This window comes from Dendrobium catenatum, unplaced genomic scaffold (genome assembly GCF_001605985.2).
Source record: "Dendrobium catenatum unplaced genomic scaffold, ASM160598v2 fragScaff_scaffold_390, whole genome shotgun sequence".
In the NCBI taxonomy this organism is placed as follows: domain Eukaryota; kingdom Viridiplantae; phylum Streptophyta; class Magnoliopsida; order Asparagales; family Orchidaceae; genus Dendrobium; species Dendrobium catenatum.
The window spans coordinates 7,758,812-7,785,129 of record NW_021318852.1 but is presented as its reverse complement, the minus strand read 5'-3'; the positions used below and the strand labels follow the sequence as shown (position 1 = coordinate 7,785,129).

General features: G+C 32.8%; 1 long non-coding RNA gene and 4 other non-coding genes across 6 annotated transcripts; all 5 read right to left on the bottom strand.

Annotated features, from left to right (window-relative positions):
• Window positions 1-1,230: 1,230 nt before the first annotated feature.
• Window positions 1,231-26,318, bottom strand: LOC110106210. 2 transcript variants are annotated; one of them, XR_003700458.1, is made up of 4 exons: window positions 26,036-26,318; window positions 25,694-25,921; window positions 25,352-25,453; window positions 1,231-1,670 (listed from the first exon to the last, which is right to left on the bottom strand). It is a non-coding gene; the product is annotated as an uncharacterized LOC110106210 (long non-coding RNA). The 2 variants fall into 2 exon arrangements; XR_003700457.1 differs by lacking the exon at window positions 1,231-1,670 and having other exon boundaries at window positions 25,104-25,453.
• Window positions 3,719-3,810, bottom strand: LOC114579459. The gene has a single exon (XR_003700461.1). It is a non-coding gene; the product is annotated as a small nucleolar RNA snoR109 (small nucleolar RNA).
• LOC114579460 lies at window positions 13,336-13,427 on the bottom strand. Its single transcript, XR_003700462.1, has one exon. It is a non-coding gene; the product is annotated as a small nucleolar RNA snoR109 (small nucleolar RNA).
• Window positions 19,628-19,719, bottom strand: LOC114579458. The gene has a single exon (XR_003700460.1). It is a non-coding gene; the product is annotated as a small nucleolar RNA snoR109 (small nucleolar RNA).
• Window positions 23,742-23,833, bottom strand: LOC114579461. Its single transcript, XR_003700463.1, has one exon. It is a non-coding gene; the product is annotated as a small nucleolar RNA snoR109 (small nucleolar RNA).

Genomic DNA, 26,318 nt, shown 5'->3' with positions numbered 1-26,318 from the left:
ATATGGGGAAAGTTAGTAGAAGGTCCAAGACTTATCATCTTTAGCATAAGGATGAAGGAACAAAATTTTAGTAGCTTATCCAGTATTTTGTTCAAGTATAAAGCATCCTCCATTTTTTTCCTATGTAAATCCATATGGCCAACTAAATAAGAGAACCACAAATAAAGAATTACAACAAAACAAAACAAGTATTCCTGTAAAACTTGATTTTAAGCTAAGTCGCCAAACAAAGTTCCATTGCTCCTGTCTTGAAGCGCAGCAAACACAATTGCACTTAACTAAACTAATTTATATAATCTAATAGTCCTAATAGGCTCAAACAGTACAAAAAAAAAAAAAAAAACCTTAATACTAATATTCATCATAAGAAGATTATGGGAGCAAACATACGGTTTAAAGAAGAACAAAATAGGGCAAAATCATAAGAAGACAAAATAGAGCAAAGATACGGTTCTCAAAATCCGACCTCGGATCTCTTGATCCGACGTCAGTGGTAGAGCAGAATAGGGCAAAAGGCTCTATATGAAAAAATCGTGCCTAACGTAGCAATAGGAATGACAGAAGAAAATCCCAACTGCATCCGATCATGAGCTCCGGAGGCTCTCAGACTCCGAGAAACAAAATCCATGGCAAAATGCCGACATTTTATTAATCATGATAATAACATTTGTTCAAAATAAAGTTAACATCTTACAATGATTCAAGCACCAACGATTAAGAACTGGACGGCGAAGGAGTATCTGCAGCGAGCAGCGACGAACGGACGAAGTCGAGCTGCATCGCCCAGTGCAGCGACGAAGGAAGAAAATCGGACACGGGAGCGGGCGGCTTCGGGAGTTACGGGAGGTAGAAAATAAAATTTAGGCTTCGTTTTACATGTTTTAGTGTTTTACTCAAACGGTGGAAATCGCATTAGGCTTAAGTGGCCGGTTCATACACGGTTTCCGATTCGCCGGTTTTGCGGTCCGACCGCCGGTCGAACCGGTTCAATACCGATTCTTTGATTACCCGATTTCTTCAGCTGATCGAACCGGCCGACCGAGTGCCGGTTCAACCGGCCGGTCCGGTCCGATTTTTAAAACGTTGACATTGTGATGTCTAGTTACATGGGCATGAGTTGGTTTTCCTTAAGTGACTTTCTAACTTTGCAAAATAAAAATGACAACAACACATTCTTCTCAGTTTTTTATTAGAATAAAATAAAAGGAGAACGAAAGATCTACACAAATATTACACAAGAAATGAGATGAAATACTTTATAGGAGTAAACATTCACATTGCAAATACCTACATTGATCCATCACGAAAACAATAAGAAGAATTGCTTATACCCAATATTTACATTGCAAAGATAAAAGTGGATCCTTCGCAAAAACAGTGAGAAAAAAAAGAAGAAGTAAAACTAGGCACTAAACTTTAGTAAATACTATAATCATACATTCTCATTTGGCCACAATATACAACACTATCTCCTCTCCCTGTTTGGCCAATCAGTCTAGCGCTTTCTCCTTTCCTTGCTAATCAATGTATATCTTATATTTCTGCAATCCTCATTATGTAATGTACACCATTTAGCCATGTTGCGACTACGATAAATTCTGACATGCGCCATAAAAGTTTACAATCATGGCAAAGGGCAACAAGCCTAAAGGCCATCAATCTGTGGCAAACTGCGTTCAAAAAACATGAAAAGTGGGTGAGTACATCAATCCTACAAAGCAGTAACTATATTTGTAGATGTAAGCACAAAAGAGGTCAAGGGAAAGAAAGGATAACTATAAGGGAAGCACTTTTACCGAGGCTAAGGCTTCATTTGAGACTGTTTTCTTATAACTTCTTAAAGCAGCTTTTTAGTATAAAACTTTTAATTATTGCACTAAAAAGTTACTTTAAGAAGCAATAAAAAAACAGTCCCAAACGAAGTCTAAATATTGCCGGGCTACGTAGCTAAACACTTGGAGCATCAAAATTAGCTCATAAGTAAATGAACTGATGATAGGAGACTGCAACTATTGCGAAAACAACACAAAATGGAAGCTGAAAGTGGACAAATTGTCATGCAAGTGTAAGCTCAAATTCTTCTGCTCCGCCGTCGCCACAAAGTCAAAGATGTTGAGGTTGAGGACACAAACAATAAGAGATTATGAGAGAAATTACAAGTGATGATGAGTGAATTGACGACAAGTATGTCTTCTGAATTTAAAATATTATTAAATTGCTCTTCATTCATAAATCATAATAATGCACAGATATATTCCCCTCAAAAGCTTCTTGTACTCCATATTCCAATGAATCAAAATACAAAGTTGAGAAGTTCAGGCCTAATAATTTGCTAAGCAATTTGTTTCATTCATTTTAATAGTACTAGTATTGGTTAGTCAAAGCTTAGAAAGTCCAAAATCTCTAACCTTAATACATGAAATCTCATAACATCAAGCTTACAAACCACTAAAAGAAATGCAAGATAAATTTGAACAGGGCCACAGTACTGAATCACTAAGAAACTCCTGATTTGCCCATTAAGGTGACTTGAAACTACTAAAAAAATCGACAAACACTGCTTTTTTCATCCATGCATGATGGTTTACTGGATCCAAGATGCATGAATGGCAAAAAAAAAGTAGTAGATGAATTTTTTTAGAAATTAAAAAGAAAAAAACTCAATTAAAAATTGAATATCCTCATATGAAAAGCAGAAGACCCTGCTATTTCAATTACATCTACAAATAAATACTTGCAGCAAACTAGTTATAATTGAAAAAGATAAAATATACCTAACTACTAGAAGATGCTACAATAGGGCCCAACGTTCTGCTACATAACAGCTTGTTTGGATGATTTCATAGTTGTTGATATGACTAACGACAAAATAAGGTAAACAACAATTGATATGAGTAGTGCATGCAAAAGCCGCTGATACCCCATCACTTTTGGTGAAAGTAAATTTTCTGCAAGTTATTATAGGTATTATGATTTTTTCCCTTCAAAGAAGTTAGACAACATCTACATTACAGCTTATTCTAACAGATTTGGTTAAAAAAAGTTGCTTCTCACAACAGAAATTTCTTGAAAAGTGGCAAAAAAGCTATAGGTAAGTGAAGTGCGGCAATGGTCTTAGCAAGCACAAAAAGTAAAGTTGTGCAAAAGTTCAAACAGACGGATCCTTAATCTTACAATAATATTAATTAATATATATCACTTTCACGTTCACTAAACAGCAATGAAAAAATATATACATACTCATTATTTTATTAATTCTAAGCATTTATCTTCCAAGGAATTCATGCATTGCTTTACTATTGAATTGTTCACAAAAGATTTTAACCATTGAACTTTATCATTTAAAAAAAAAACTGAACCTATGAAGAAAATATTCTAATAAAAATATACAAATTAGATTATAATTCCTCTCATAAGCCTATAATGAGTGAAAATTTTGTATACTTAGTCTAAACTACTTTTAAAAACACCCATTTTTCATCATAGATAATCTTTATAAAATCATTTTTTCATGACTTATCTCCTCTTTAGAACTTAAATCATCAATATTTTTGGTTTTCAGTTATATAACTTTTCAAAATGAAAAAAAAAAAAAAAAACCGTTCCATGTAGCCTCCAACTTACAAACTCCAGTATAAAAGATGAGGAAAAAATATTTTGGATACAATATTAAGATATAAGATGATATTCAGACCAAGGCAAATCAGGAATAGAAAATTTATGTGAGAAGTTTGGTAAGCGGAATGCCTGTGAGATATTGAAGAGCAAGCCGACCAGTTAGCTTCCCGCTTTTTTCTCTAGCTACAGCCAGTATTGGCTAATTCAAGACTAGAGAGACCAAAGTCTCTAATCTTGGTACAACTAGCCTCAGAAAACAAACAAAAAAAGATAAGGATAATGAATTTTACATACATAATATAATATAAGAAGAAAATCAGAGTAAAGCATATCAAAGATAGAGCATTTAAGTAAGAAGTTTCATAAGCAAAATGCTTGAGATATATTGAAGAGCAACTTGACCAATTTGCTGCCAGCATCTTTTTAAAGCTATAGCCAGTATCGCTTAATTTAAGGTTAAAGAGATCAAAATCTCTAACCTTGGAACATGTAGCCTCTAACCAACAAAACACTAACATAAATGCTGAAAATAAAGATTTTAGATACAATATATGACACGAGTAATATTCCTACCGAGACGAGCGCGGAGTGTAGGGATTGGATAAATAATTAAAGTTGTATCCATTGAAGCTGAGATGTCAGAGGTTTCAGTCACAAAAAAAATCACCATGCAAATACAACAGTAAGATTGTATGCACTAACCCCCACCCCAATCCTACATTGGAGCTCCATACACTAGATTTCACCCTTTTTTAAAAGTTATATTATCCAACCCCACAAGCTAAAATTAATAATAAGAAACATCAAGTGACATAATTAGCTTGATTGCTAAATATTGTCACAAACATCGACAACGTATAGGAGAGGCCTGGACTAAAAAGGGAGCATATAAGCAGAATTTGGATTCCTACTAGAACTTTCTTTAGCATAAAGTAATAACAAAATGAACAAAATCATATCTTCAATTATGGAGATAAAAACTCCCCTCCAACACAACCCAAAATAAAGATTATAACTACATTCATTACTTTTAATAATAATTATGCATTATTTCTAATAAGAAGTTAACATCTTACTATGTGTTTAAAATGATAGAAAAACCAATAAATAAAGAGGTGAAAAAATAGTAATTGTACAACAAAGGATAACAAAAAACAAGATCCTAGTTCTAAGAAAGAACATATAAATTTTGAATATTCTGAGTTCGCAATAATGATTACATATAATAACCGTTAATGCTTTTATGAAATGATATTATAAATATCTAAGCAAAACTTTACTAGATTAAAAAAGGCAACCCAACTAAAGCTCAATAGGAGAACCAACGAGTTCTGGTCGTGCATACCCACATAACCCGATTTGTAGATGAGGGTGAGTTTCTCAAGGGGAAGAAAGAAAACAAAGAGGGAAGCCCTTAGCCAAGCCAAGGTTCATCAGGCAACTGATCTAGGAAGCCATGATATTAAAACTAGCTCCACAAGTACATGAACTGAAGATAAGTGATAGCAACCATCCAGAAACCAACAAAAATAAAAGCCAGCAGTAGGCGAATTTCGATGCCTGTTAAAGCCAATGAATACAATGCCTTTTGATCCACCTCACCAACAAAGTTAAAGACGTTCATAGTGAGGACATTAACAAATGAGAGATAAAGAGAGAAATTGACACTGGGCCGGAGGGGGCTCGACAAATCCACGTCAACGATCCGGTGACCGAGGCTGAGCAAGTTTCCAAGAACTCCTTGGAGAAAGAATCCACCACCTAAGATCACTCTCAGGATACAGGAATCCAAAACAACAAGGCAAAAGCCTTCGTTTTCTTTATTCTCTAAAATCTGCCTCATTACACTTAATGGCTATATATTTATAGACAAACCATAGCAACCTACTAGGCTACACACAACATAGGCAAACACTAATCCTATGTAGCCATATAAACTATCAAATGGATTAAACTATCCTGAAGTTAATACAATTAATGGCTCAGCTCTGGCGTCATTATACCAGGGTAGGAGGAACTTCAGGCTCGTGGAAAGATGTCTAGTTGGCCACAAGGAGGCGGGTTTGGTTGGCTAAACCAGTCTGGATAGGTCCATCCGGTATCAACTTGCCTACCAATCCTCAATCTCTCAGGAGTAGCATAAGCAAATGGAGTACTTGTGATTGAGAAAGCATCTTAATCTGTTAGATCGTCACCAATATAAACAGGCAATACGTCCTTGCAATCTACTAATCAAAGAGACTTTAACAGGAACTCCATAGCCCTCCCTTTATCCCATTTAATAATGGAGCGAATCTCTAGCACCTTTCTTCCTGGAGTTAGCCGTAGCTTTGGGTACTCTTTCAACACCGATTTAACATGATCGGCTAAAGCTCTCAATCTCTTGTCATCCACACATCTAAAGTGGACCAACAGACAAAACTTGTTGTTTTCCACCTTGAGTTCAATAACATCCCAACCATCATGAACACATTCAAATGCTGGAATCATGGCATTAACATTTACCGTGCATTCGTCTCCAACATTATTCCTTTATGCAATGACCTCTTGAATTGGCTTGCTTTTATCATCATTATTCACAGGTGTATCAACATCAAGAACATGTCGTCATCATACACGTCATACATGGGTTCATCAAAGATAGGCAAAGATGACGATTTCGACAACGAATCTTCAAATTCTTTAAAGTTGAATTCGATCGAGGGTGGGGTCGAAGAGATCTGATCCTCTGCAATGCCCTCGTCGTCGTCGTCGTCGTCGCCGTCGGTTCCTAAGGATTTAGTTAGAACGAAGGATCTTGAATCCTTCATCGAAGCATAATTGTCCCGCGATTGGAAACCATCAAAGTCTTGGCCGAGAGTGCTCCAGTCTGTCCTTTGTTCAAGCCTTGACAACCGTCGTTTGAGTCGAATAATTTCTTGTTGAAGATCTTCTATTTCTGCACTTGACGTGATCCTTGCAATGTCCATCTAGAAGGCATCTAGTGCTATTCTTCAAGAAACTATTTAAGGCAGTAAAGAACGGCTGTGAAACTCCTGCGGTTGGAGATGTTGTATGATTGGAAAAGCTGGACAGCAGCCAGAAAAATTGTTTTTGCTGCTGTTCTTGTGACTTACAACAGTTCTGATGACTTGGAAGAAAATGGACAGCAGTTGAACAACCCAGTTGGTCCCTGCGGGTTGTACAAATGGCTGCTAGCAGTTGGATAGCCACGTTTGGTGGGGTTTGGGATGGGTGAACACACATAAAGATCTAAATCTTCAGAAATGACTACGGACAGTCACCCTTCTGTGTACTTTTTTTTGGGAATATCCTTCTGTGTACTTCAAGAATCGAAAGAAGGGGATTGCGGCTGAATTTGTGGCGTCAGAAATTAAGCATGATGGTGACCGAATTGTTGAGTATGCCTTCTCAACCAACTTCTATTTCTTTAAATTTATGCTTGAATCTGATGTTGCTTGAATATTTATAGACTTCATCTTTTAATTTTCAAACATTTGCATATATAGCCCTATTAAAATATTATTAAATTGATCCCCATTCATAAAAATTAAATATTTTTCTCCTCAAAAACTTCTTGTGCTCTAGATTCCAATGAATCAAAAATCTTTTTGCACTCAGAAATATAGTAGAAAAATTCACCAATTTTTTTAATAATGTAAGATTTAATTAATGCTGGATATACTTGTTGATATTAATATATTATAAGCAAATCCATCCGCAAAACATATCCCTCAATAATTCTTAAAATACATGCTTACTTTATCAACAATTCTTAAAAAAATTGTAAAATTTTCCAATGATAAATTACAACTAAAATCATCAACCAACAAAATTGTTTTCATCATATCATAGATAAGAAAAGTACTCAGAATATTTGCTATTGGTAGGCTACAAAGCCATCCCAAACAAGGAAGGACCTCAACTGCAAATAAAACTAAGCTAAACTAAATGCATTAATCAAGTCCAATATATAAGTACATCAACATCCAAATAATCCCATGAAGATAGGTTCAAATGCAATTCAACAGAGTCGTCAGCCTCTTTAGAAGAATGGGTCAAAAACATTCCACAAAATATGGATATGGTATCCATGTGTAAAATTTACGGAAGAAGCAAATTGAACCATGAATTGAACCTTTAAATTTGAAGGAGGGCCAGCGGCCAGCCACTTTGATTTTGAATGTGATTTGTTCAAACATAGCACTCCAAATAAGAGCGTGCATTCAATTGTTTTGGTTGGTTTGGTGAACAAATCAATTTTGATTATAAAATCTAAAAAATTAAACAACCCAAACAATTTTTAAAACCAAAGCGAACTTTTCCTTATTTAGTTTAACATATATCTTGAATTAAATGACCAAATCCAATTTGCTTGGTTGAGATTCCATTATGTCTAGTCAACATGGAAACAAATAAAAATTAAGAGGCAACATTTTGGTTTATCGATAACTTAATAAATTGGGTCAACAGCAAAATAAAAATGAAAAATATAATATAATTTAATTTTTAGTTTGTTCAAAAAAACAAAGGCAAAAACTAAAATCAACAACTACAAAAGTAATTTAACTCTAGAACCAAACTGATCAAACAAAATCAATTCAATTTATTTTGTAGGTTTTATCCAAATAGTAAACACCCCTATCTCCAAAGCCATTATTGATATTTGACTTATTTTGATCATTACACACTTGAGATATTGTTAGATAGAAGTTGTGATCGATCTTAATGTTTTAGCAAATCTTTTGTTGTCCAAATTATGGTTTAAATTTGTCCAATTTGAGGCATGCTTCTGTCGGAGGCACATAGAATGCTATGAGGCATATGCCTCATGTATACAAACAAACTAGGGTGTACGCCTTAGTCGGAGTGAGGCATGCCTCCATACTATTTAGAAAATGTTAGGTTCTTCTAAACTTTTTTATTTATAAGTCAAAAATGTTGAATTAATTTATAAACCCAAAGGTTATTTAAAGCCTAAACATATTTCTTTAAAAAACCCAAGAACTATAACTGAGAGCCTTCTACCTTATGGGCATGCGCGTCTGCATGCCACAAGAACTTGCACCTCAAACCCAATGTTGCATTAATGCTATGGCTACTCCATTATTGCTACTCTTAACACTGACACCCACTTCTCCATTTTTTTTGGTCTTCTCTAATCTCTACTATTATTTTTGTTTATTAATTAATTTTATTTTACTCGATCATTTATATTTCCTGTACTAAACCGGGAGCCTTATATGAGTTATATCTCATGGGCACGCAGCATCGCATGCCACAAGAACTTGTACCCCCACTGTTACTCTGACCCCACTGCTACTCCACTATCGCTATTCTTAGAACTGATAGGCCAACTCTTTTTTTTTTTTTGTCTTCTGTAGTCTTATTTCTTGGTTTATTAAATAATTTCATTTTACTTGATCATTTACATTTCCTATACAATCTTTTAATGGGTTTTCACAAACTTGAATAAGATTTAAAGTTTATCTTTATTTACATATTATAAGAGATTTTGAAGGGTTCAATGGAAAATAGAAAAGATTCAACATTGAAGTATAATGTTCAAGTGCAAATTTCAAGACTGGAGAAGGCTTACACTTAATTGAAATCTAACTATTGTGATACAATAGGTTAAGGTGCAATAAGAACGAAAGAACATTTCTATGGCTCTCATAAAATTTTGCACCATATAACAAATTATCTGAATGAATAAGAAAAGAAACTTGTGCTTATAAAAATAAAGCGATCATGTCAAAGCATTTCACACAGTAATAATCTGATGAAAAGAGTTAATAGTGCCTCCTAATATGGTAGTTGGCCCAATGGCATAAATTATTCTTCTCCTAGGTTGCAAATCTCCAATAAAGGTGTTAGAACGCCTATAAATCAATATCTCATGAATGTAAAAGATGATAAGAATTATGGAAGGGTAAACAGTCGAATGCCTTCATAAAATATAAGACAAGGTGATCAAAAGTGCACAAGCTCAATCACAACTCAAAATGATGTAAAATATCCTGCACATTGTCATAAATATAACTGAAATTAAATTTAAAAAAAAAAAAACTTAAACCCCAAGTGAAAAATAGATGGCCGTGCTCTTAATTCAATTAAATCTGAAACATATTTACTTACAGCAAACTAGTTATATCGAAAAAAATGCTAACTAAAGGTCTGATGTTTTGAAATGAGCGTGTGAGTACAGAATGACACAATTTGAAGTGTGGTATAGCAAAATGTCCGGATGATTTCATCATTGTTGCTCAGATTATTAACAAAACAAAAAAATAACTACTGATATGTAAGAAGGCCATTGAAAAGTGGTTGACACCACACTATTCTTTTCATATAGCCCTCAAGACCCCTAAAAGGGAAAATGTACTGGTTAAGAAAGCACAAAAGCAAATCACCTAAAAAAATCATAAAAGTTAGTCCAACAATATTCTTTCCATTTCGTCTAACACAAGTTAAAAGAAATAAATTAAAACTCTAAAACAATGGAATCTCTCAAGTGATATCTGCATGACCTTTTCTAATTAAGTCATATTAGAAACATAATTAATTATGCCACACCACAGCCAAAAAGCTACAATTCTTAAAGACAAAAAACATACTCGTAAAGCACGATAGATTGATGGGCATGCAAACCATTAACAATATTAATGAGAAACACCAGCATCAACTGATTTGCAAGAAAGACATTCTAAAGTGGTTAACACCCATAAATTCTTTTTGAGCACCCATCTCAAACTGGAAAATAAAAGCAAATTAACATATATAATGTGTGAATTCTCAAAGTATGGTATGCTGATTGCCTAATAAGTAAATTGAAAGCCAATAAACAGAATTTTATTAATTTTTTTTATCATGCTAAAACAAAACTTATAAACCACAAGATTAGTAAAAAACCCTTCAAAAAGCTGTTTTTTTAGTGCTGTTAGTCCCGTACGAACTGCCTTAGTCCCGAACGAACTGAAGAAATTGTGAAGAAATTATGAAGAAATCTGTCATTTTCGTCTGTACGAACCTGGAAGGGTCGGGACGAACCGTCGGTACAAACCGAGACAGAGAGTTTCGTCCAGGGACGAAAATTTGGAATTTAATTTTCGTCTGAACGATTTGATCCAGAGAAGATCGTCCCGGGACAAACCTGCTTGATAAATATGCGAATAGTGCCGATTTTGAAGAGAGAGAAAGCCCAGGAGAGAGAAAACCGAAGGAAAAGAGGAAAAAGTGAATTTTTGGGCGACTTAGACTCGTTTTCGTCCGTCGCTGTAGTTGGGAAAGTTGATCGACTCGAGGTAAGGCACATTCCGCCTTTCTCAATTTTCAGAAACGAGATTTTTGACGCATTTTCTGTTCCGAATTTTGTTTCCGTTAGCGAATTTCTGGTATTATTTTCTTCTGACAAAGGTTTTACCGCGTAACTTTTGGTATGTTTCTGAGATGATAATTATGCAAGTTTTGGATATTTTCTGGAAGATTTTTACCGGATATTTTGAATTATGCGGCGTTTTAATTGATTTGCAAATTATTAGGATGTTGAAAAATGTTACTTCAGTACAATGAAAGTCTTACAATGTTGTTGTGAATATTCTGTGATAATTTGGTAAATTTTTAAATCTGTGAATTTTGTGTAAATTCCGTATGCTGCTGTTATGCCGCTGGTTTTTCGTACGAATTCTGCTTTTGTCCTGAATTGTACATTGAATTAATTGATTAATTGTATGCTATCAGAAGGGAGTTATAAGGGGCCGGAATCCTATGTGATTCCGTTGTCTGGGTCCGGGAATGGAGACATAAGGGGAAGTTCTGAAATCTGAAATTCCGTATATCTATTCTGTTCTGATGCTATAAGCACAAAAGGGAGCCATAAGGGAAAGTTCTGGTGCTATAAGCACAAGGGAGATATAAGAGGAAGTTCTGACATCTGGAAGGAAGTTCTGTTATGAAATTATCTGTTCTGTAAAGCTGTAATGTGATTATTTTTGCTATGACTTCTGTATGTTGTTGGTTATTCTGTACGATCCTATCTGATCTGTGATTTGAAGCTTTATGATCTCTGATTTGAACTTGGATTTAGATATGACTTCAGTTTTCCGTATCCGATGTTTGATTTCTGATTGAGTTGTTATCTGTTCTGTCTGTTATACGATTTCTGTACGATTGTTCGAATTCTATACGGATACTTTTCTGATATGTTTTCTGATGTGAGTTTCTGATTATTTTGATTGGTGATTGATGTCTTGCTGAGCTGTTAGCTCATCCTTGCTTTCTGTGTGGTTTTCAGGTTCTGGGAAAGAGAAGGAAGTTTTGGATTAGCAGTTCAGAGTCTGATCAGTGATTAGGTATTTTGTACTTTTGACTTTTGTACAGTCATGGCTTTTCTGTTCTGTTCTTTCTGTCTGTAAGCCATGTACTGTATCTGTATATGATTGTTTTGATGAAATAAAAGATAGATAAACCGTTCTGCATTTAGATGTTATAGTAGCTATGTGTTTTTCTGTCTGTTTAATACTTGGAAGAAAGTCTGAAACAAATTCCAAAGCTAGATCCTGGATTTTCGAAAGTTCCGTCGCGGCCCGATGCGAGCGGGATCCGTCCCGGTCGGGTTGGGTCGTGACAATTAGAGCCATCAACTTTAATCAATACATCTAGCAATATGTCACAGCCCACATATGCTTTTTATCACCTTTAGTAGAAATTATCATTTTGGAATAAAAACAAGTTTATGAAATCACACAGGATTATTCACAAAATGATTCTCATCCACTAATAGATATAAATTTATCTTCTAATAATATAGATAGATAAATATCAATTTGACACCACTAAATTAGCATGACATATGTACCTACTTACTCTTTATTTTACTATTCTATACTTTTATCTTCTAAAGAATTCAAGCATTATTTTACAGGTGAATTATTCGAAAAAAGATCATACCACATTATCAAAATAAAATACTTTCAATGCTAGAAAAAAAATAACTAGTAGAAACACGCAAATTTAATACTAATGCCTATCATAATCCCACAATGAGTGAAATACTTTGTTTAAACACTTTAGAACTACTTATGGTATTCAGTTATATACCCATAATAAAATATTTTCATGCAGCCTCAAACCAAAAAACCACAAGTTTAAGTGATGAGGTTAGATACAATATTGATATTAGATATTCCCAAAAAATTTTAAGTATAAAATATTTATGTGGGAACTTTGGTAAGCGGAGTGCTTGCAAAATATTGAGAGCAAGCTGACCAGTTTTCTTCCCGCTTCATTCTCTAGCCACAGATATTATTGGCTAATTCAAGACTAGAGAGATCAAAAAGTCTAAAACCTTGGTACATGTAGCCTCAACACTTCCAAACATTAGCATATAAATGATGAGGATAATGAATTGTAGATATAAAACTATACAATAAGACAATACCAAGATCTTGTAAGGATAGAGGATTTATATGAGAAGTCTGATAAGCAAAATGCTTAAGATACATTCAAGAACAATCCAGCCAGTTTGATTCTAGATTCTAGATTCTAGTGATAGCTACAGCTAGGATTGGCTTATTCAAAGCTACAGAGATCAAGATCTCTGAACTTGCTACAAGAAGCCTCAATCCTGACCAACATAGCATGAAGGATAACGAAAAAATATTTTAGATACAACACATAAGATGATATTCAGACCAATGTATATCAAGGATGGAACGTTTATGTGAGAAGTTCGGTAAGCGGAATGCTTGCGAGATATTGAAGAGCAAGCCGACCAGTTTGCTTCCCCCTTCTTGCTCTAGCTACAACCAGTATTGGCTAATTCAAGACTAGAGAGATCAAATTCTCTAACCTTGGTACATGTAGCCTCAAACTTTCAAACCACTACAATAAATGATAAATATAATGAATTTTAAATACAATAAAATATATAAAATAACATAATTACCAACTAATATCAAGGACAGATAATTTACATAAGAAGTTTGGTAAGTAGAATGCTTAAGAGAGATTCAATAGCAATCCTACTAGTTTGCTTTCTGCTTCTTTCTATAGCTGCAAGCAGTATTGGCTAATACAGGACTATAGAGATCAAAATCTCTACCCTGGTACATATAGTCCCAAACCTAAAAACCACTAAACCAAATGATGATGATAAAGAATAATAGATACAATATAAGACATAGAGCTATATTTAGACCAAGGCATATCAAGAATAGACGATTCATTTGAGAAGTTTCGTAAGCAGAATGCTTGTGAGATATTATAGAGCAAGTTAACCAATCTGCTTGCTGTTTCTTTATCTTGCAACCACCAATATTGGCAAATTCATGCAAAAGAAGACTGAAGTCTCAAACATTGGTTAACTAAGCTTCAAACCACCAGCACAAATAATGAGGATAATGAAATCAAGATACAATATAATATATATATATATGATGATATTTAGAAAAATGTTCATCAAGGATAGAGGGTTTATGTGATAAGTTTGGTAGAGGAATCCTTGAGAGATATTCAAGAGCAATCAAACAAATTTGCTTCCTGTTTTTTTCAATAGCTATAGTCAATATTTGCTAATTAAGAATAAAAAGATGTTAAATGCTGAAGATAAAGATTTAGATACAATATATGACATAAGTAATATTTCTACCGAGACGAGCACGGAGGGTAGGGATTGGATAAATAGTAAAGTTGTATCCAATTTGAACTGAGATGTCAGAGGGTTTTCAGTCACAAAAATAATCACCATGCAAATACAACAATAAGGTTGTATGCACCAACCCCCAGCCCAATCCTACAATTGGAGCCTCCATAACTAGATTTCACCCCTTTTTAAAGTTATATAGCTAACACCAAGCAGCTAAAATTAATAATAAGAAACATCAAGTGACATAATTAGCTTGATTGCTAAAGTTTTTTACAAACATCGACATCGTATAGGAGAGGCCCGGACTAATCAAAGAGAGCATATGAGCAGAATTTGGATTCCTACTAGAATTTCCTTAGCATAAAGTAAGCTAAACAAATCATATCTTCAAATATGCTAGCGACAAACACTCCCCCAAACACAACCCAAAATAAAGGAAATAACTACATTAATACTTTTAATAATAGTTATGCATTATTTTCTAATAAGAGTCAACATCTTTACTATGTATTTAAAATGATAGAAAAATTAAAAAATGATATAGAAAAATCAATAAATAAAAGAGGTGCAAACATAGTAATTGTACAACAAAGGATAAAAAACAAATGACAAGATCCTAGTTCTGAGAATGATCATATTAAAATTTTGAATATTTTTGAGTGCAATAGATGAATTACATATAATAACCGTTAATGCTTTATTGAATTGATATTATAAATATCTAGCAAAACTTTGCTAGGTTAAAAAGACAACCAACTAAGCTCAATAGAGAAGCAAAGAGTTCTTAGTGGGTGCTACCAACTAATCCGATTTGTAGATGAGGGTAAAATTCTCAAGGGGTAAGAAAGAGAACAAAGGAGGGAAGCCCTTGCAGCCAACGTTCATCAGGCAACCGATCTAGGAAGCCATGGTATAAAATTAGCTCCACAAGTGCATGACTGAAGATAAAATTGATTAGCACCCATTGAGAAACCAACAAAAATAAAAGTGGCAGAAAGCCGAATTCGTGCATGTTATTAATCCAATTAATAACAATTCATTTTGCTCCACCTCACGTTCCTCACCTCAAGAATTAAAAGACATTTCATAGTGAGGACGTTAACAAATGAAAAGATTGAGAGAGGAAATTAAAGCATGATGGTGACCGAATTGATGAGTATGCCTTCTCAATCAACTTCTTTTTCTTTAAATTTATGCTTGAATTCTGATTGTTGCTGAATATCTATAGACTTTCATCTCTTTAATTTTCAAAATTTGCATATATTAGCCCGTAAATATTATTAAATTGTTCCCCATTCATAAAAATCAAAATTTTTCTCCTTTCAAAAAAAACTTCTTGTGCTCTTAGATTCCAATGAATCAAAAATCTTTTTTGCACTCAGAATTCAAGTAGAAAAATTCACTAATAAATAATGTAAGATTTAATTAATGGTGGATATACTTGTGATATATTAATATATTATAAGCAAATCCATCTGCAAAACATTATCCCTCAATAATTCTTAAAATACTGCTTAGTTATCAACCATTCTTAAAAAAAAATTGTATTAATTTTACAATGATAAATTACAACTGAAATTCATCTACCAACAAAAAACTTTTTCATCATATCATAGGATAAAAAAAGTACTTCAATATTGCTATTGGTAGCGCCACAAAGCACATCCCAACAAGGAAAGGACTCAACTGCAAATAAAACCAAGCTAACTAAATGCATTAATCAAGTCCCAATATATAAGTACATCAAATCCAAAATAATTTCCATTGAATGATAGGTTAAAAAAGTTTCTTTGGTTTTTAAAAATTGTTGGTTTGTTTGATTTTTTTTATAAATTTATAATCCAAATTTGATGTTCACCAAACCAACCAAATATTGGAATGCACACTCTTATTTGGAGACTATGTTGAACCAATCACATTCAAAATCAAAGTGGCTGGCCCTCCAAATATTCAAGGCTCAATTCATGGTTCAATTTCACATTTCAAGGCTTCTTCCATTAAATTATACACATGGATAAAATATCCATATTTGTGGAATGTTTTTGACCCATCCTTCTAAATAGGCTGATGACTTTCAGCAAACTATTTATATCGAAAAAAAAATGCTAACTAAGGTTCTGATGTTTGAAATGAGATGTTGGGGACAGTGAACACAATTTGAAGTGTTAGTATAGCAAATTGGCCGGATTGATTTCATCATTGTTGCTCAGATTATTAACCAAAATAAAAAAAAAAGAAACAACTGATATTGCAAGAAGGCCATTGAAAAGTGGTGTTGACACCACAATTCTTTCATGTAGCTCTCAAGAAATCCTAAAAGGAAAAAGGTACTGGTAGAAAGCTCAAAAGGCCAAATCACCCTAAAAAAATCATGAAAATCGTTATAAACAATATTCTTCCATTCGTCCAAAGTATAGTTAAAAAAATAAACTAAAAGTCTTAAAAAACAATGGGATTCTCCAAGTATAACTGCATGACCTTTTATAATTAGGTCATATTAGAAACATAATTAAGTATGCCACAGCCAAACTAGCATATAATTCATAAAAACAAAAAGCACTCGTAAAGCACGATAGTTTGATGGGCATTAAAACCATAACAATATTAATGAGAAACAACAGCATCAACTTGATTTGCAAGAAAGACATTCAAAAGTGGTTAACACCATAAATTCTTTTTGGCACCCATATCAAATTTGGAAAAGAAAAGCAAGTTAACATATTAATCGTGTGAATTCTGGGAAATTTTGGTATTGCTGATTGCCTAATAGTAAATTGAAAGCGCCGCTAAACAGAATTTTATTTTAGTTTTTTTTTATCGGGCTAAAAAAAAACTTGTAAACCACAATATTAGTTTTAACCGATTAATTCGGCCATCAACCAATACCAAAAATCTGCATTATGTCACAGACCACATATGCTTTTTATCACCTTTAGTAGGAAATTATCATTTTTGGGATATAAAAACAAGTTTTATGAATCAACAGGATATTCACAAGAAAAATTCTCATCCACTAATATTACTATCAATTTATCTATCCAATATATAGAGAGATAAAAAAATATACATTTCAAACCACTGAATTAGCACGACATATGATTACCGACTACTCAAACCTAAAACCACAAGTATAACTGATGTGGTATAAGATACAATATATATATATATATATATATATACTAATATATATATATATATATATTATATTAGATATATATATATATATATATATATTATATATATATATATAAGATATTTCAGCAAAGAAAATTAAGGATAAATTTATGTGATAAGTTTGGTAGAGGAATCCTTGAGAGATATTCAAGAGCAATCAAACAAATTTGCTTCCTGTTTTTTTCAATAGCTATAGTCAATATTTGCTAATTTAAGAATAAAAAGATAAAGTCTCTAACCTTGGTACATGTAGCCTCGAGCTTACAAACTACTAACAATAATTTGCATCTCTGCACAGGACTTCATTATTTGCCAACCTATCCCACATTACATGACATTTCATTGGCATCCTATAACTTTACTATAATTATCATAGGCATTCAAGTTATTTAACAATGATATCCACATGAATTAACCTGTATTAATATGCATCAAAGATAAAGCATTTCATGCATTAATCAACATCTAGGTATTTAAATAAGTAGAATATTCTATTAAACAATCATATGAATTGAGTTTGTTTCAAATATATTGAAATTAGTTGAACAAGTGATCCTTAAAATACAATAATTTTACAAGTAACATCAGGTGCTAATGACATGCTCCATCTGAAAAAAGTTCTATTTATAAGCATATAATAATTTGATCAAATTATAGAAATTAATAAACATTAAGCCTAAGGATAATTTGCTCCATATATTAGATATTGAATATCACATCCAATCACAAGATATTTCTCAGGATGAATTTTCTTAACTATAATTCCCCGAAGTCTTGTCTTTTCATACATAACCTAAAATAATAATTTCCTAAATATAAAACAATTCCTAAATCAACAATCCAATCTAACACAAAATAATCTGAAATAATATTTTGATCTTGAAGAATTTCTCCTCATTCAATCCTTAAGCCTATCAAACTCAATTAACAAAAGAAATGCTAAAAATCATATGCTTACCTAAATTTCCCAAGCCCTCCTCTTCACCCTCTCCTTTTTTTCTCTTCTTCAACCTGAAGCCATCTTAGACTTAGCTTTTCATATTTCCTGCCTCCAGCTCTGTTACAAGATGCATGAATGGCAATTTTCATCCATGCATGATAGTTTACTGGATCCAAGATGCATGAATGGCAAAAAAAATGAAGTAGATGAATTTTTTTAGAAATTAAAATGAAAAAAACTCAATTAAAATTTGAATATCCTTATATGAAAAGCAGAAGACCCTACTATTTCAATTACATCAACAAATAAATACTTGCAGCAATCTAGTTATAATTGAGAAGGATAAAATATACCTTAACTACTAGAAAATGCTACAATAGGGCCCATTGTTCTGCTACATAACAGCTTGTTTGGATGATTTCATAGTTGTTGATATGGCTAATGACAAAATAAGGTAAACAACAATTGATATGAGTAGTGCATGCAAAAGCCGCTGATACCCCATCACTTTTGGTTAAAGTAAATTATCTGCAAGTTTGTATAGGTATTATAAATTTTTTCCTACAAAAAAGTCAGACAACATCAAGATTACAGCTTATTCTAACAGATTTGATTAAAAAAATGGCTTCTCACAACGGAATTTCAATGGTTTGAGCAAGCACGAAAAGTAAAGTTGTGCAAAAGTTCCACCAGACGGATTCTTAACCTTACAATGATATTAATTAATAAATATCACTTTCACATTCACTAAACATGCATGAAAAAATATATACATGCTTATTATTTTATTAATTCTAAGCATTTATCTTCTAGGGAATTCATGCATCGTTTTACTATTGAATTGTTCACAAAAGATCTTAACGATTGAACTTTATCATAAAAAAAAACTGCAACTATGAAGAAAAGATTCTAATAAAAAATATACAAATTTGATTCTAATTCCTGTCATAAGCCTATAATGAGTGAAAATTTTGTATATTTACTCTAAACTACTTTTAAAAACACCCATTTTTCATCATAGATAATATTTATAAAATCATTTTTTCATGACTTATCTCTTCTCTTTAGAACTTAAATCATCAATATTTTTGGTATTCAGTTATATAACTTTTCAAAATGAAAAAAAAAAAAACCCTTCCATGTAGCCTCCAACTTACAAACTCGAGTATAAAAGATGAGGAAAAAATATTTTGGATACAATATAAGAAATAAGATGATATTCAGACCAAGGCAAATCAGGAATAGAAAATTTATGTGAGAAGTTTGGTAAGCGGAATGCTTGTGAGATATTGAAGAGCAAGCCGACCAGTTAGCTTCCCGCTTCTTTCTCTAGCTACAGCCAGTATTGGCTAATTCAAGACTAGAGAGACCAAAGTCTCTAATCTTGGTACAAGTAGCCTCAGAAAACTAACAAAAAAAGATTAGGATAAAGAATTTTACATATATTATAAGATATAAGAAGAAAATCAGAGTAAAGCATATCAAAGATAGAGCATTTAAGTAAGAAGTTTCATAAGCAAAATGCTTGAGAGATATTGAAGAGCAACTTGACCAATTTGCTGCCAGCATCTTTTTAAAGCTATAGCCAATATTGCCTAATTTAAGGTAAAAGAGATCAAAATCTGTAACCTTGGAACATGTAGCCTCTAACCAACAAACCACTAACATAAATGCTGAAGATAAAAGATTTTAGATACAATATATGACATAAGTAATATTTCTACCGAGACGAGCACGGAGGGTAGGGATTGGATAAATAGTTAAAGTTGTATCCATTGAAACTGAGATGTCAGAGGTTTCAGTCACAAAAATAATCACCATGCAAATACAACAATAAGGTTGTATGCACCAACCCCCAGCCCAATCCTACATTGGAGCTCCATACACTAGATTTCACCCCTTTTTAAAGTTATATTAGCTACCACCAGCAGCTAAAATTAATAATAAGAAACATCAAGTGACATAATTAGCTTGATTGCTAAATGTTGTTACAAACATCGACATCGTATAGGAGAGGCCCGGACTAAATCAAAGAGAGCATATGAGCAGAATTTGGATTCCTACTAGAATTTTCCTTAGCATAAAGTAGTAACAAAATCATATCTTCAAATATGGCGACAAACACTCCCCCCAAACACAACCCAAAATAAAGAATATAACTACATTAAATACTTTTAATAATAGTTATGCATTATTTCTAATAAGAAGTCAACATCTTACTATGTATTTAAAATGATAGAAAAATTAAAAAAATATATAGAAAAATCAATAAATAAAGAGGTGAAAACATAGTAATTGTACAACAAAGGATAACAAATGACAAGATCCTAGTTCTGAGAATGATCATATAAATTTTGAATATTTTTGAGTTCGCAATAATGATTACATATAATAACCGTTAATGCTTTTATGAAATGATATTATAAATATCTTAGCAAAACTTTGCTAGGTTAAAAAAGACAACCCAACTAAAGCTCAATAGGAGAAGCAAAGAGTTCTAGTGGTGCATACCAACATAATCCGATTTGTAGATGAGGGTAAAATTTCTCAAGGGGAAGAAAGAGAACAAAGAGGGAAGCCCTTTGCCAAGCCAACGTTCATCAGGCAACCGATCTAGGAAGCCATGGTATTAAAATTAGCTCCACAAGTGCATGAACTGAAGATAAATGATAGCACCCATTGAGAAACCAACAAAAATAAAAGTTGGCAGAAGCCGAATTTCGTTGCATGTTATAATCAATTAATACAATTCATTTTGCTCCACCTCACGTTCCTCACCCAAGAAGTTAAAGACATTCATAGTGAGGACGTTAACAAATGAAAGATTGAGAGAGAAATTAAGCATGATGGTGACCGAATTGATGAGTATGCCTTCTCAATCAACTTCTTTTTCTTTAAATTTATGCTTGAATCTGATGTTGCCTGAATATCTATAGACTTCATCTTTTAATTTTCAAACATTTGCATATATAGCCCTAAAATATTATTAAATTGTTCCCCATTCATAAAAATCAAATATTTTTCTCCTCAAAAACTTCTTGTGCTCTAGATTCCAATGAATCAAAAATCTTTTTTGCACTCAGAATTCAAGTAGAAAAATTCACTAATTTTTATAATAATGTAAGATTTAATTAATGGTGGATATACTTGTTGATATATTAATATATTATAAGCAAATCCATCTGCAAAACATATCCCTTAATAATTCTTAAAATACATGCTTAGTTTATCAACAATTCTTAAAAAAATTGTAAAATTTTACAATGATAAATTACAACAGAAATCATCTACCAACAAAACTGTTTTCATCATATCATAGATAAAAAAGTATTCAGAATATTTGCTATTGGTAGGCCACAGAGCCATCCCAAACAAGGAAGGACCTCAACTGCAAATAAAACCAAGCTAAACTAAATGCATTAATCAAGTCCAATATATAAGTACATCAACATCCAAATAATCCCATGAAGATAGGTTAAAAAAGTTTGCTTTGGTTTTAAAAATTGTTTGGTTTGTTTGATTTTTTATATTTTATAATCAAATTTGATTTGTTCACCAAACCAACCAAATCAATTGAATGCACACTCTTATTTGGAGAGCTATGTTTGAACCAATCACATTCAAAATAAAAGTGGCTGGCCCTCCAAATTTCAAGGCTCAATTCATGGTTCAATTTCACATTTCAAGGCTTCTTCCATAAATTATACACATGGATAACATATCCATATTTGTGGAATGTTTTTGACCCATCCTTCTAAATAGGCTGATGACTTTCAGCAAACTAGTTATATCGAAAAAAAATGCTAACTAAAGGTCTGATGTTTTGAAATGAGCATGTGGGGACAGTGACACAATTTGAAGTGTAGTATAGCAAATTGGCCGGATGATTTCATCATTGTTGCTCAGATTATTAACAAAATAAAAAAAAAAAAGAACAACTGATATGCAAGAAGGCCATTGAAAAGTGGTTGACACCACAATTTCTTTTCATGTAGCTCTCAAGAATCCTAAAAGGAAAAAGGTACTGGTTAAGAAAGCTCAAAAGCAAATCACCTAAAAAAATCATGAAAATCGGTATAACAATATTCTTTCCATTTCGTCCAAAGTAAGTTAAAATAAATAAAATAAAAGTCTAAAAACAATGGAATCTCCCAAATGATAACTGCATGACCTTTTATAATTAGGTCATATTAGAAACATAATTAATTATGCCACAGCCAACTAGCTATAATTCATAAAAACAAAAAGCACTCGTAAAGCACGATAGTTTGATGGGCATTAAAACCATTAACAATATTAATGAGAAACAACAGCATCAACTGATTTGCAAGAAAGACATTCAAAAGTGGTTAACACCCATAAATTCTTTTTGAGCACCCATATCAAATTGGAAAAGAAAAGCAAGTTAACATATATAATGTGTGAATTCTGGAAATTTGGTATGCTGATTGCCTAATAAGTAAATTGAAAGCCCGTAAACAGAATTTTATTTTATTTTTTTTTATCGGGCTAAAACAAAACTTGTAAACCACAATATTAAAGCCATCAACAACCAATAAATCTAGCATTATGTCACAGCCCACATATGCTTTTTATCACCTTTAGTAGAAATTATCATTTTGGGATAAAAACAAGTTTATGAAATCACACAGGATTATTCACAAGAAAATTCTCATCCACTAATAGATATCAATTTATCTTCCAATAATATAGAGAGATAAATATCAATTTCAAACCACTAAATTAGCACGACATATGTACCGACCTACTCAAACCTAAAAACCACAAGTATAAGTGATGTGGTAAGATACAATATATATATATATTAGATATTCAACAAAGAAAAATTAAGGATAAAATATTTACGTGGGAACTTTGGTAAGCAGAGTGCTTGCGAAATATTGAGAGCAAGCTGACCGGTTTTCTTCCCACATCATTCTCCAGCCGCAGATATTATTGGCTAATTCAAGATTAGAGAGACCAAAAAGTCTAAAACCTTGGTATATGTAGCCTCAACACTTCCAAACATTAGCATATAAATGATGAGGATAATAAATTTTAGATATAAACAAGACAATAAGACAATACCAAGATATTTTAAGGATAGAGGATTTATATGAGAAGTAGGGTAAGCAAAATGCTTAAGATACATTCAAGAACAATCCAGCCAGTTTGATTCCAGATTCTAGTGATAGCTACAGCTAGGATTGGCTAATTCGAGGCAAGAGAGATCAAAATCTCTGAACTTGCTACAAGAAGCCTCAATCCTGACCAATATAACATGAAGGATAATGAAAAAATATTTTAGACACAACACAAGATATAAGATGATATTTAGATCAAGGTATATCAAGGATGGAACATTTATGTGAGAAGTTTGGTAAGCAGAATGCTTGCGAGATATTGAAGAGCAAGCCGACCAGTTTGCTTCCCCCTTCTTTCTCTAGCTACAACCAGTATTGGCTAATTCAAGACTAGAGAGATCAAATTCTCTAACCTTGGTACATGTAGCCTCAAACGTTCAAACCACTACTATAAATGATAAAGATAATGAATTTTAAATACAATAAAATATATAAAATAACATCAATACCAACTAATATCAAGGACAGATAATTTAAATGAGAAGTTTGGTAAGCAGAATACTTAAGAGATATTCAATAGCAATCCTGCTAGTTTGCTTTCTGCTTATTCTATAGCTGCAAGCAGTATTGGCTAATACAGGACTACATAGATCAAAATCTCTACCCTGGTACATATAGTCCCAAACCTAAAAATCACTAACCCAAATGATGATGATAAAGAATTATAGATACGATATAAGACATAGAGCTATATTTAGACCAAGGCATATCAAGAATAGACGATTCATTTGAGAAGTTTCGCAGGCAGAATGCTTGTGAGATATTACAGAGCAAGTTAACCAATCTTCTTGCTGCTTCTTTATCTTGCAACGCCCAATATTGGCAAATTCATGCATAGGAAGACTAAACTCTAAAACATTGGTATACTTAGATTCAAACCACCAGCACAAACAATGAGGTTAATGAAATCAAGATACAATATAATATATATATATATATGATATTCAGAAAAATGCCCATCAAGAATAGAGGATTTATGTGATAAGTTTGGTAGAGGAAACCTTGAGAGAGATTCAATAGAAATCAAACCAATTTGCTTCCTGGTTTTTTCTATAGCTATAGTTAATATTTGCTAATTTAAGAATAAAAAGATCAAAGTCTCTATCCTTGGTACATGTAGCCTCGAGCTTACAAACTACTGACAATAACTTGCATCTCTCTGCACAGGACTTCTTTATTTGCCAAACTATCCCACATTACATGACTTTTCATTGCCTTCCTATAACTTTACTATAATCATCATAGGCATTTAAATTATTTAAAAATGATATCCACATAAATTAACTTGTATTAATATGCATCAAAGATAAAGCATTTCATGCATTAATCAAAATCTAGGTATTTAAATAAGTAGAATATTCTATTAAACAATCATATAAATTGAGTTTATTTCAAATATATTGAAATTAGTTGAACAAGTGATCCTTAATATAAAATAATTTTACTACCAGCATCATGTGCAAATGACATGCTCCATCTGAAAAAAGTTATATTTATACGCATATAATAATTTGATCAAATTATAGAAATTAATAAACATTAAGCCTAAGGATAATTTCCTCCATATATTAGATATTGAATATCACATCTCAATCACAAGATATTTCTCAGGATGAATTTTCTTATATATATTTCCCCAAAGTCTTGTCCTTTCATAAATAACCTAAAATAATAATTTCCTAAATATAAAAAAATTCCTAAATCAACAATCCAATCTAACACAAAATAATCTGAAATAATATTTTGATCTTGAAAGAGTTTCTCCTCATTCAAGCCTTGAAGCCTATCAAATTCAATCAACAAAAGAAATGCCAAAAATCATATTCTTACCTAAATTTCCCAAACCCTCCTCTTCATCCTCTCTTCTTCTTTTTTTTTTACTCTTCTTCAACCTGAAGCCACCTTAGCCTTTCATATTTCCTGCCTCCAGCCCTGTTAAAAGAAGAATGAAATAAGAATGGGACTTCTTTGGGTTAACTATGACTCGTTTGGATGAAGTTGTTGATTCGTCTGGGAAAGCCACATTCTTGTTTGGATGAGCTTCTTCGAAGTTCGAATCTTCCAAGCTTGGACTAGGCTTGAGATATTTGGGCGTACATACCAACAACCACTGCACTTAATTTGATCATATCATAGAATCCCCATACCTAAAGACAATTCAATAGACCATACCTTAAGCTTCAATACCCGCAAGACTGCAAGATTGCTCCACAATCATGGAAAATCATCCAAAATACCAAGTGTTATACAGTAATTTCAGGCTCCTCCAACACTACAAACAAGATAGTAAGTTCCTTCAAGCGCAAGAAATGCCTGAACCTATCATTTTTACAGTGTGGCATTGATCCAAATTGAGGGCAACCTCTCAATGTATAGCACAGCGCTGTCCCATAGCTTGCCCTAACAACGGTAAGCAATAAATACAAACACCAAATAAATGCATTGATAAATGTTGTATTGGATACATTTAAACAAATAAGACGCTTCAGGTTGAAGAAACAAGCCTCATAGTACCAGACTAGGACAGCCAACTATGCTCGCATAGATGGATGAAGCACCACCCTCCATGCAGTCCTGGCCATGGAGAACAGTATCGATTGCGTAATGGCCATGCAGTAGTCGATAGGAATCCCATATAATAGACATTAGCTCATATCAGTAACCTCTCCATGGATAGAGGTTCACTATGCAGATAATCAATAGTTTCGCGTTTTTCCGCAGTTTCAAACTCCATTGCATGGGCGTGAGATTCTGCCAAGTATAGGCTGATATCTGCAACTCGGCTATCAGAGTCGCA